We start from the raw sequence: 14,749 nt of genomic DNA, 5'->3' as shown, positions 1-14,749 counted from the left end.
AGTACTTGTGTCTATTTCGTAAAACATTTATAAAAGCAGCGCATGTATTCTCAGTCCCAAAAATATATATTGCAAAAGCATTTAAAAAGGGAGCAAATGAAACTCACCTAATGTATTTTGTAGTAAAAATACATATGACTATGTTGAACAATGCAGGGTTGGCCTCGGATTCACGAACCTATATCATTTGTATACTCATTAATATATATAATTGTAATTGATTAAATATATATATTATTATTATTAGTGATATAATTTTTACATTTATTAAATTATAAGTTTCATTATTTATTTATATATTTTCATTTTTGTACATAATGTTAATATAATTAAGTTAAATATATTTTTATATGGGGATCACTTGTTTGAAATTTATAATTATGGTAATACTAATATTAGTAATAATATTGATACTATATAATAATAAAAGTGATAATACTAATTTTAATAATGATATTAATAACGATAATAATACTAAGTTGTATTAAAATAACTATGATAATATTACTTATAATAATTCCTTTAAAACATACATTAGTTAAGACTTTAATCATTTTCATAATAATATTTATATCCAAAATTTCTATATTTTTAATCTTAACAATATTATTAAACATGTTTATTCATAGTTATAATAATCATAACCTTCGTGTTTAATTTATAAACTAATGAGTATAGTTTCTTTTAACATTAATTTGTATTCATAATCATAATCTACATGTGTTCATATAATTATAATCAATTTCCTAATATTTATCATAACACCTTTTATATTAACATGTTTAATATTCTTGTAATCATAATAATATTACTAGCAAAAATAATACAATGATAATAATACTACTACAAATAATAACATTAGTAATGATAATACAACTAATCTTTAAATGATAATACTAATATAGTTAATAATAATAACTAACATATTAATGATAATGATATAACTTGTATGAATGTTAATAATAATAATAATAATTTACTTAATAATAATAACCATAATTAATAATAATAACAATAATAATAATCATAATTTCAATAATAGTAATAATAATAATACTAATACTAATAATAATAATATAATTAATACCATGATAATATAAATGAATAAAATTTATATTCAAGTAAAAATAACAATAATAATAATAATAATAATAAAGATTTTTGGTTTTGAAAACTACCTCCAAAAAGCTTTAAAAAAAATAGTTGCCACCAATTGGGTTCGATCCTGAGACCTCCCGTATACCCATCATCCCATCAAACCAGCTGGGCTGTAGCCCTTTATCCGAAATATTACTGAACCCAATTATTCTTAACCCGTATTTTCTTATGACCATATTCTTCTTCTTCTTCAAATTCAAAGTCGACCAGGGATGTAGCAATACTCAAAACAGAGATTTAACTACTTCAAAATAATAACAAACTAATATCAATGTTTATGTTACTTGAAAACAACAACAAAAAAAATATAAAAACGAATCCACAAAGGGATGCTGCTGTCGCAGCTTGAATGTAAAAAAAAATAATGTTCTTAATTTTTTTGAACGTTTTGGATGATTGTTGCAACACGAAATATGTTCCAAATACTCTCTATGAACTTTCAAAATTATCAATTTGACTTGAATCGTAACAGATAATTCGAATTCGATTAAAGAATAATGTTTGACTTTTAGAAAACCAAAAGTTTGACTTCAAAATTGAAAGGACCCGTTCATATACATTATAAACGATTCACAATAGTTGATTACATCGCGAGGTATTTGACCTCTATATGATACGTTTTACAAACATTGCATTCGTTTTTAAAAGACAAACTTTCTTTACATCAAAAATTGACGGCATACATACCATTTCATATTACATCCAACTATAATTGAATTAATATTAATCTTGATGAACTCAATGACTCGAATGCAACGTCTTTCAAAGTATGTCTTGAATAACTCCAAGTAATATCCTTAAAATGAGCTAATGCACAGCGAAAGATTTCTTTAACACCTGAGAATAAACATGCTTTAAAGTGTCAACCAAAAGGTTGGTGAGTTCATTAGTTTATCATAATCCATCATTTCCGTAATAGTAATAGACCACAAGATTTCAGTTTCTATAAATATCCGTACACTCGCAAGTGTATAAAAGTATTCTATAACTTGTAGGCACCCGGTAACAAGCCTTAACGTTCATGTTTTACCCTCTGAAGTACACCAGATCAGGTGTGTTTAAAATAACCTCGAAGTACTAAAGCATCCCATAGTCAGGATGGGGTTTGTCAGACCCAATAGATCTATCTTTAGGATTCGCGCCTACCGTACATAGACAAGTAGTTTAATGTTACCAAGCTAAGGGTATATTTCTGGTTTAAACCCACATAAAATTAGTTTTAGTACTTGTGCCTATTTCGTAAAACATTTATAAATCAGCGCATGTATTCTCAGCCCAAAAATATATATAAAAAGGGAGCAAATGAAACTCACAATACTGTATTTTGTAGCAATTATGTATATGACGGCACTGAACAAGTGCAGGGTTTGTCTCGGATTCACGAACCTATATTAAGTATATATATTTATATGTTGGTCAATATCTGTCTAACAATTTAGGTCAAGTCGTAGTGTATCACAATCCTAACGCTCGAGACCGACATGCAAAAGTCAACAAAAGTCAACTTGACCCAAAATGACTTTCAAAATCTATACATCTTTATTATATAACTTATATATAGTAGTTTTATATATTTAAATATATTTATCAGATCTTATTATACTAAATAATACAAGTCATTTATTAATAAATAAAAATTTATATTAAAATTCATATATGATAAAAATATACTTTTATATATCTCAAGTAATAAAATTTATAAAATTCACTTAATATCATAAAAATATAGTGGTATGTATTATTAATGTAATTACATTACGTGTGCTAAAAATATCTTTGTACGCATATTTATTTGATAAAATAATATTGATAATAATAATAATGATAAAAATAATAAAATGATAGTTTCAATAAAAATATTAATTTTTAGTAATAAAGTTAATTTTAGTAATAACATCAACTGATAACAGTTATAATAATCGTTTTAATAATAATATTAAAATTAATGATAATTCAGTTGACCATATCTTTTAATTCGTTCATCGAAACCACACGATTTCTAAATGAAAAGTTATTAATTTTTTTCTTCAGCTTTTCAACGACATGCATATCATATAACTTATCTCAGTAGCATATGTATCAAATTCGTGATTTATCATAAACTATTTAACGACGAAACTAAGCATACAAACATGCATAATCATATATACTCGAGCCTAGTCAGGGATACACTATTAATATATAAAAGATAAGATATGAATGCTCACGTATCCATATTGTGATTCAATATTGCAGGAAAGTACGTAGACGCAACAAAAATGATAAACGTTAGGTTGACCTCACGAGCAATACCCTCGATCAATACCCATAACCTTCATAGCTATAACCCATAATTTCCTTAGCTATATCCCATTTGAAAACTTATTTTGAAATCGTCTGAATATAACTCCGTCGTAGTATTTTATGTATACTAATAATATCTTGAAATAGTACTAAGTAAATATATATATATATATATATATATATATATATGTAATTCGATTGAGAGAGTTTAGAGAAATATATTTTCAAGTTTCTATGAAATAATGAAACCTATTGAATTCTATTTATAATAGATTTTTGAATTATTAAAGTGAATTATTAAAGTATGAATTATTAAAGTGAATTATTAAAGTATGAATTATTAAAGTGAATTATTAAAGTATGAATTATTAAAGTGAATTATTAAAGTATGAATTATTAAAGTTAAAGTAAAAGTAAAGTAAAGGTAAAGTTAAAGTATAGTAAAAGTATAAAACTATGTACGTATAATACGCGTATAAAAATATATAATATTAATTTAAATCGTTATATATATTTAATAAAATATAAATATAAATATCGTTATCTTTATCATACTGGTTAAGTAATGAGTTGTCAAAAAGAATAGATTTCTTAAATCACAGTGGACCTCATAACATAGACCCGTAATCATATCATAATGTATCTGATAATTCAATCATTTGATATTATCTCTTAATTCTGTCGATAAATATATCGAAACAAATATGTTCATGTAAAGTATCATATATCTAATACTTTGTTAATGTTTTCAGTTAATATTATATATTATATATACATATCTATATACACATAATTATTCGTGAATCGTCGAACACGGTCAAAGGGTAATTGATTACATGAATGTAGTTCCAAACTTTTTAAGATTCAACATTACAAATTCTGCTTATCGTGTCGGAAACATATAAAGGTTAAGTTTAAATTTGGTCGGAAATTTCCGGGTCATCACAGTACCTACCCGTTAAAGAAATCTCGTCCCGAAATTTGATCGAGGTCGTCATGGCTAACTATAAAAATGTTTTCATGATGAATATGAGTTGATAAATAGAGTTTTATCATCATTGAGTAATATAGATAAAATAATTTGATTACGCGAAGAGTATAAGTGAAGCTATCGCAAGAGAGTGAAATGAGTAAACGTATATTCGTTTTAACCGATGACGTAGTTATGATTGATTTTCGGAATTCATGGGATTTAATGAAAATCTTTGCAATAAGATTTGGTTCTTCGGCGATTAAGGAAATCAGGATCTTCTTTGATTAAATGCGATAATCTGTCTCGATTTCTCTGTCTGATATTTTACTATAATTCCACCCCCTTCGTTTCTTTATTTCCACATCTCACACCTTCTAGTCTTTCTCCCCAATTCATACTTTAAAGCATTCGTTAATATGCTTCATCCAGTATTGATTCTTGATATACTCTTAACTTTCATATATGTCATTCTTCTTTTTCATCTACCACCGGAGGAAGTTATTTTCTTCTACCATTACCTTGGGGTTATTGTGTTTTTCATTCTCCCGTGTCTTTATATTGCTATATGCATTGATATACACGGTTTGAAATTTCGGGGTTGTTATCGGGCTTTATATTCTCCATTATATTTCGGAGCTTCATGCTTTCGTTTTCTCTTTCCGACCTCAAGTCAAGCGGATAATGGTCCAGAATTCGTAGATATGAATTTTTGGATGAACATAGTTAATGTTCCAAGAAGAAAATCGTAATGGCACGATCTTGATTTGGCAAATTACCAGAATATCCGAAAATATAGAGCTATCAAAATGATATGTTCTTAATATGTTTGGAAATTGGGTAGAATGTAAGAGTCGTGTAAACAGTACATGATGACAGTATGTTCTGTGAATCATCACGTTCCATTAGAAACTCAGCATGACTTACTGTAATATAATCACATTGATCAAGTGTCATTATATTATACTAACTCATGCTTCAGTTCCCAACACTACTTCAAAAACATTCCTATTTTAAATTCAAATTTTTTTTTTTTTAGAATTTAGAAACTAACACAGTTTCTTTTTATGTTGTAACGCAGATATTGCGAAGAGATAAAAGATTTCAGATAAGAATAGTTGTGAAAATATCTTCAGGAATATCGAAGATATTATAATAAAAGATACGATAATATGGATGATGAAGAAGATTTGTCTGTGAAGGTTTAGACTAAGAAGTAAGTTGTTTGCTAACGATTTCAGTAGACACTGAATCATTTAGATCCTTTGAAGGCAGGTTTAGTCTTTGTGATTTGTCCACAGCCTCCTTCATGGTCTGCTCAATCCGTTTTCCAGTTTCAAACCTTCTCTTTTTCTCAGCTTTACCACCATACTATTCTTTATCATCAAACTTTTGACTGTTAAAGTCGTTTACAGTTTTTGCTGCTTCATCAGCATTTTTTCATTTTCGGAGAACTAGTTCATGGTTTGGGATGTTTTTCAGAAAATTCACATTCGAAGTATGTAAGTCTAGGAGATAGACGTTATATGTATAACTTTTGACGTAAAATTGTCGCAAAATTCAAAATACTGATTGCTAATTCCCAGTAGTTGGTGTGACAATTATTGTTACAGGATGTAGGTGAATGTTAAAGTGAATTATTAAAGTATGAATTATTAAAGTAAATTATTAAAGTATGAATTATTAAAGTGAATTATTAAAGTGAATTATTAAAGTATGAATTATTAAAGTTAAAGTAAAGTAAAAGTAAAGTAAAAGTAAAGTAAAGGTAAAGTTAAAGTATAGTAAAAGTATAAAACTATGTACGTATAATACGCGAATAAAAATATATAATATTAATTTAAATCGTTATATATATTTAATAAAATAAAATATAAATATCGTTATCTTTATCATACTGGTTAAGTAATGAGTTGTCAAAAAGAATAGATTTCTTAAATCACAGTGGACCTCATAACATAGACCCGTAATCATATCATAATGTATCTGATAATTCAATCATTTGATATTATCTCTTAATTCTGTCGATAAATATATCGAAACAAATATGTTCATGTAAAGTATCATATATCTAATACTTTGTTAATGTTTTCAGTTAATATTATATATTATATATACATATCTATATACACATAATTGTTCATGAATCGTCGAACACGGTCAAAGGGTAATTGATTACATGAATGTAGTTCCAAACTTTTTAAGATTCAACATTACAAATTCTGCTTATCGTGTCGGAAACATATAAAGGTTAAGTTTAAATTTGGTCGGAAATTTCCGAGTCGTCACAAAAATTGGAACTTGATATTAGGAATTGGAACTTGAAATTTTTCAGGTAGTTTGAGTAAAGGATTACTAACATGGTTGCATTGTTACATTTTGCAAATTCGTTCAAAATCAAAAAATGATAAAAATGTTAAAGAACAGAGGTTTTGAGCTTCTGTCTCCTATTTTTTTCTCTTTAATTCCTAATTACAGTTAGAGTTATGTTTTAAAGTGTCGAATAATTGAGATAGAATCACATTTGAATTATCTGAAGCCAACTAGTAACCGAATACAGACAGGAAGGACACTTTTTCAGTCAAGAATAAAAAAAGAAAATAGATATATTAAATAATGGATTCGTACCAAGTATCATGTCCATGATTTCTTTTAAGTTTTGTTTTTGTTCAGTAAAGAATCGACAAGCAAATCTGGGTAACAGGGGATAGAAGGAATAATAAAAAAAACTGATGGAGACAGAGTTGAATATCCAACGCTTATACATTGTTTTTCCTATATATTATATTTAATTTTTAATATTATTAAGTAATAAATATCCTAATTATAAATATACTGTTAATATTAAAAATAAACATAATAATAATAACACTAATAATAATAATAATAATAATAATAATAATAATAATAATAATAATAATAATAATAATAATAATAATAATAATAATAATAATAATAATAATAATAATAATAATAATAATACTAGTTCTAATAAATATACTAATAATAATATTAAATAACAATTGATAATTTAAAAAAAATGATAATAGTAATGCTAATAATAACACTACTTAATATATCATTGATGTTATTAATGATAACAGCAATATGAATAGTAGTATTATAATATACAACTTGTTCATATTAAACTTTCTTATATATCTATGTATTATATTTTTAGAAATAATAATATTCATGATACTAGTAATAATAAAGATATAACATATTTCATGTATCAAATTTTACATCTTTATATCATATAATAATATTAAATAATACTGATATCAATATAAATATTAGTATTTATTTTAAGGAAAGTAATAATAACATTATTAATATAGTAACTATATGTTGACTTGTAATTACATATATTAATATTATATATTATTAATGATATAACATTTAATGTTTATGTTTATATAATATTTATACATTTTAACAATATACCTGTAGTCATAATTATGTATAGAGATTATGTGTAAACTCAAGCTATTATATTTTAAATATCAAAATATGTTAATTAGATATATTTTGAATAAATAAATTCATAATGTAATACTATGCGTTTTATATTTTGTTATCGTTGATCCATTATATTCGAACTCTTTTATATTTAATATACTCTATGCATTCAAAATAATAAATTTTAAATTTAATTAATTTTTCATAATAACTAAATCACAATATAATTTATTAATATATTTAATTTATTAGGTATAACTATTTACACATATAATTATCTATACATACCTTTCTGTTTACAATTAAAGGTTCGTGAATCGTTGGAAACAGTCAAAGGTCAAATGAATTCATGAAAACAGTTCAAAAATTTTGAGACTCGGCATTACAGACTTTGCTTATCGTGCCAAAACTATATAAAGATTTAGTTTAAATTTAGTCGGAAATTCCCGGGTCATCACAATTGAGGTAATTCTTTAAGTTTGATTTGCACTTGGTATTAACCTTGCTATTCTATTAAGGTTCTTGAGGCACTATCTCCATTGCTTGTTGATTTGACCTTGCTTAAGGGCAAGTAATACTTAAGTGTAGGGGATTTGATATTACTCGAATTATACATTAATCCTCGCAACATCCATCTTCATTTGGCTAAGTTTTGATGGTAATAACGCAAGAAATTGATTGTTTTGAGCTAAAGTGATGGTTCAAGGCTAAAAGCCTAACTTAGTGCAAAATTGACCAAGTCTTGAGCCAAAAGGAATTAAAATGATCAAGTGTTGAAACCTGGGTACAAGAATGTCCTTCTGCAATCTGGAACGACGTTCCTTTATGCTACAAATCCAGAACGGCGTTCTGCCAATCTGGAACGAAGTTCCAATACAAATGAAATTGGAAAAATGACATCAGAAAGTTTTTGGCCGTTTCAAGAACGTCGTTCTTCTTTCAATAACGGTGTTCCTGGTTCTAATTATACAGAACAGTGTTCTCCTTTTAATAACGGCGTTCCACTTTCACATTATGAGGAACGACATTCCATAAAATGGAACGACGTTCCTATCTGTAGTTGGGAAATTTAAGAGCCCGACTATAAATAGAAAAAGATAGGGTTTTGAGGGATATCCATCATTAGGGCTGCAGTTTTATCCTCGAACTTCACCCTAAAAACCTTAATTTCATCATCTAGTAGGAGATTAAAGTGAATATGAAGGATCAAGCTCAAGTTTATGCAATTTTAGTGTTAGATCTTCAATATGGATTGTAATCTCCACCTTGTTCATCATTATTTTCATTTTGATTACTTGTAACTTGAATCATGATGTTTGTTTATACTATTTTCTCTTTGATTAGTGTTTGTTTGGCCATGATTGGCTAATTTCATTGTGTTTACTTGTATGTGAAGCTCTTAAACATGAAGTTGTCCTAATTCATGAATGAAATTGATGTTTGGATGAAATATTGAGTTCTAGTTGTTGAGTTTGGCTATTAATCTATTGCTATAATTGTTATGACTTGAATTTGATTACATAGATTGTGTAACTAGTCTTATTAATTTGATTGTTAAACAATTTATGCTTCAACAACTTAGGTAATCTAGACAATCAAATTTGATGATTTTAAGTGCTTGTGCTTTCAATTTGGGTTGTCAAATTGGTCACTAGTCAACTATGGAAGTATTAATCATTCAAAAATGATTGTGTTGATTAAGAGAATTTATGTGAATTTAGTCTTAAGTCAGATCTTAATAACTATTCAAGCTTAACTTGGTCATTTGAAGGCATTTTTGTGAGTTTATGAATTCGAATTGGCTAGGATTTAGTGGTGACGCTAAATTATTAATAAACCAACATCAAAAGTGAACAAAACGTAAAGGACAATCGAATGTGAAGGGTGGATCATACAAGTGGACACTTCTTAGTTATTTGATATCTTATTTCGCTATTTCGTTTAATGCTCTTATTACAAGTGTTAGTTGTTAGTCAAAATTACTCAAAACCCCCAATCAAAACCTAGGACGATTATTAGTTGTCGACATCCGATTAAGCATACTCTCTTGGGACGAACTTTAATTGAATACTTACATGCAATTTGCTATGATGATCGGGTTTTAGTTGCTCGTGACGTGTGTGCTTGTAACAACCCTGCTTTTTTCGTCACTTCCGTTAACTTTCTGTTAGTTGATTTAATGGCGATTACTTGACTTTTATGTATTTATGTGTATTAAATACGTACTTGATCCTTGGATAGTTACGATAATTAATATGGGTTAGTATTAATTTGAATATATATATATATATATATTTCGGATAAAGAAATACGATAAAAACGATACGGTTTGGATAACTACCTTTTGAGCAACGAAACGCTCGGGTTTATTTTAATAATTATTTTAATAATTATTAACTTTTTAATAAATATTTAATTTATTGGGTTTTTAATAAATTAAACGTTTGGTTGCGTTTTAACGATCGGTTTAGCGTTCCGGGCCTTCGGTACGTCTAAACGCCACTTGAAACAAGCCACGAGTATGCGCTTTTGCAAAATACGAGCCCGAAGACTCACCTCATGGGCCATTCGGCCGAACCCCTTCCCCCTCCCCTTGATGGAATAAATTTGGACTACTACTTGCACTAAGTGATCCATTAGACTAATTAGGCCCTAGTATTTAAGACTAAGCCTAACCTAAACTACTGCACATTATCCCTAACCTAATATTGCAGCCGATTCCTCCCTCCCTCTCTGCTTAATCGACGACCACCATCACCAACCTAGCACCACCAAATTTTCACTTTTAGATTAAACCTTCTACACAAACATTGCAATTCACTTCATCCTCTACGTGTTGGTATAAACGATTTTGTGATCAAAGGTATAAACACATGAACCCTAATCTTTAAAATTCTGATTTCATAAGGTTTCATAGTTTATGTTGGTCAATTTCTCGATTCATCGTGTTTGTATGCTTGTTTAATCGTTAATTTGTTCGTATTGATTGTTTTGATTAAAAACCGAATTGCTTACTAATGATACTGATTTTATGGACTTGTTTTCTGTAAATTATTGTTATCTAGATGTAAAGAGATCGAAAAACTAATAATTTTAGGCTTTGGATTCGCGTATTTTCGTTTCCGTATGCTTAAGTTATGACCGTTTGAATTATCGTTGTGTTTTTATGTTTGATCAGAAAACTGGTATTGATTGGTCACGAATTTACTTATGTATTGATTACCATTGGATAGATAATTCAAAAACACTCAGTTTACACTAGGATATCATGTCATTTGCTTGAGTAAAACTCGTGATATGCCTAATCAAATGTAAACGTAGGTTTTTCCAGCACATGCATGAAAACGGACTTGTATGCTAAAATGTATTGACTTCTGAGATTATAGCTTTTAATATCTGTAATTTACACAAAAAGTACTTCACTTTTCATATAGATATCATGTTCTAATTGTACCTAGCTCTTCGAATAATTGCAGGCGAAAGTGACTAGCTAAACTAGGATCGAATCTGCCACTTGTTCTGTGATTTGTACTTTATGGTTTGTGTTTTGTGAATTAACATGAATGCTTCTGAAATATGAATCTTTATATGTTATGTGATATATTTTTAGTTTGTTTCAACCTCTGAAACCTTATGCATTATGCACACTAGGGCCATAGTTTTGGAAATTTCTAAATTGAGCTGAAACAGAACATCCAACTTGAATGAATAAACTGTACCAATTGGCTAAAACAAAGTTGCTTATTTTCGTATATGTGATAGTTTGACTTTTCCTTGAACCATGGCCACTAACCTTGTATCAATTGCATGTCCCTAGCTCCGGTTATAGCCATTACAAGATCAGTGCGCGGTCAGAAACTGATTTTAGTGAACTTTAAATGTACCCTTTCTGAAACCCGACTTGTATACATCGTATGAGGCCCTGGATAGACTTTTTGGAATCAATTTTGAGTCTACTTGTGATCTGCAGTTTTCCATATTGCAATGCATTACGTGCTATAAGATATTGTGCGTAGTTTGCTACATGTACATGAACGTTATGCATGACGATAAACTGTGATCGTGTAATTGACCATTTATGTACTAAAACGTGTTGTTTGACCTAGGTTTGACATTTTGACCAACATTTGACATGAACCTACTGATGTTGACCTTAGTTGACTACTTTGGCCAAGTTTGACTTTTGGTTTGACTTTGGTTGACTTTGTTTGACTTGCATTAATTAGATGACTTTTACTTTGAAACGCGTCGAGTCGAGCAATAAGACAACTTAATCTATGAAACCACTATTATAAAAGACATATATGTTGACCAACCTAAATACGTATACTTAGTTTGCACTTCTCGGCACTAAATCGCACAAGTTATTTGTCTTTCATCCGAACTATTCAAAGGTGAGTCTACAGTCTCACTTTTACTTACTATTTTTTAGGATGAGAATACACACTATTACTTACATTTTTATAAATGCTTTTATGTTTGACACGAGTACTTATTATACATATTGAGTTATTGTTCAAAAATCCCCTAGCTTGAATGCTTTTATTACCTTCGGGTAAGCACAATTTAGATGGACGGATCCGTTAGGTTAGACAAACCTCTCCCAAACAATATTAACCGTGGAGCATTTACTTTGAACATTAGATACACTCGAACAAGTGTATAACATTTTTATGAGGTAAAGGGAGTGTAGTGGTTTCTATACTCTGGTCATTGCTAGTATTCAGGTGCTCATGGATTATGTAAACATTTCACAACTTAGAGTTGTACTTTTGAAATCTCGTGGTTAATGAACTTGAACTATTTTTTTGATAACTATTTTTCAGATACTGTTACATTGTTTTAAACCTGTAGATTCACCAACATTATTTGTTGACCAGTTTTGAGTGTTTTATTATCGGGTCCTTAAGAGGTAGTCTTCCGCTGTGTTTGATGCTTGGTCTGGCCGTGGAGTCAGCATACTTTATTAAAGACATTATTTACTTTCGCATTTAAAACTTTTACAACTGTTTAATACTGTTGGCTTGTGGTTACGATCACAACAATGTTACTTATTTTGGGAATTTATTGACTTATGTTCTGAAAGTCAACTTTTTAATAAAATTAAATGTGATTACTTTGAAACGTCTCATATAGAGGGCGTAACTATTAACTATGGGACCTATGATTAACATGCCGTCAGAAGGGAATTTGGCGGGGTATTATAGATGGTATCAGAGCTAACGGTTCGTAGGGAAACTAGGACTTGTATTAGTGCGTCTAATTGAGTCATTGGAACACTTTAGCGAGTCTAGACTACGACCGGGACTTAGTCATTACCTGAATACTTTATGACTAACGTTATGTGTTTGACTAATCTGTCTTTCTATGTGTTCTTGTATTGTGAGATAGATGTCGCATGCTTCAGGAAACGATAGCAACTCAAGTGTAGCTAATACACCTGCACCTGCTCTGGCACCTGCTAATCCTGCTCCTCATCAGATACCCAACCACCCTGTTAATATCTATGCCATGGACCTGATCCACACCAACTGAAATAGGAACGTAGTTGATCGTGTGAATGCTCTAAGTGACATCGTGAGAACTTACCCACATCCTGATGAACTTAACTGGCTAAACTTTAGGGTTAAGTCTATAAACGATTATTGTTACGAGGTTGAGGTGAGGTTCTTTGACCAGGAGAAACTGATAGAAGCCCTGACTGCCAGGATTGCTGCACTGGAGGCAGATCGAGATAAACCTAAGGATGATGGACCTGCCTCTCGTACCAGACATAAGAGGAAGTGAAGGTTCATTCGACCTTGAGCTTTTTTTCCTTCCTCATCCACCATTCTTTCCATTATTTGATTACATATGACTTACCGGGTGTTTTAAACCGGGCTACTAGTACTTGATGTTTATTGTTTGGTTTGTTACTTTTTGGGATTATATTTTATTAATGGTGGATTATGTTTATGAATAATTATTTGTCTTTTATTGCATGCGTTAATATTCTTTATTTAGCAGCATAGTGTGGTGATTATAACACTTTGTGATATGTGACACTACTATGATTATCATTATTGTCGCTACTTAATGCTACTATCACTACATAACACTAGTGCCACTACTATCACTACTACTACCACTAGTGTCACTACTGCCACTACTATCACTGGTGACACTACTATCACTACTGTCACTACTATTACTACTAGTGCTACTTAACACTACTTCTCACTACTAACAAATCTTTTCGTACTATTATTATTTACTAGTCTTTAACACTCGTTGCTAGTATATTTTATATATAGCGTTGTTTTGACACTGACCTAGTGTGTCTTTCTGTGTTGAAGATGCCTCCGAAGGAATCCACAGCTATTCAGATCAGTAGACTTGTCACTGAAGGCATTGCAGCCGAGAGAGCTGAATTGTTAAGAGAGTTCAACAACACCCGCAATAGCAATGATCACGGCGGTTCAAGCAACAACAACGCCAACGGCACTCAAGGATGTAGTGGATGTTCTTACAAGACATTCACTAGCTGTAACCCGCACTCTTTTAATGGAACTGAGGGAGCAGTTGGTCTCAATTGCTGGTTTGAAAAGCTAGAGTCTGTTTTTCACATCAGCGGGTGTAATGATGATGATCGAGTGGGTTTTACTACAGGCACACTGTCTAACAGTGCGCTCACTTGGTGGATCAACTATGTACAATTCTTGGGCTATGATCAAGCTTATGCCCTACCCTGCGAAACTTTGAAGCAGAGAATGATTGAGGAATACTGTTCACGGAATGAGATCAAGAAGATGGAACGCGAGTTCCGAGACTTGAAGTTAGTAGGCAGTGATCTTACCGCCTATAACAAGAGGTTCTTTGAGTTGGCACTGATGTGTC

The sequence above is a fragment of the Rutidosis leptorrhynchoides genome, chromosome 3 (genome assembly GCF_046630445.1).
Source record: "Rutidosis leptorrhynchoides isolate AG116_Rl617_1_P2 chromosome 3, CSIRO_AGI_Rlap_v1, whole genome shotgun sequence".
In the NCBI taxonomy this organism is placed as follows: domain Eukaryota; kingdom Viridiplantae; phylum Streptophyta; class Magnoliopsida; order Asterales; family Asteraceae; genus Rutidosis; species Rutidosis leptorrhynchoides.
Note: the sequence above shows the minus strand (reverse complement) of the source record.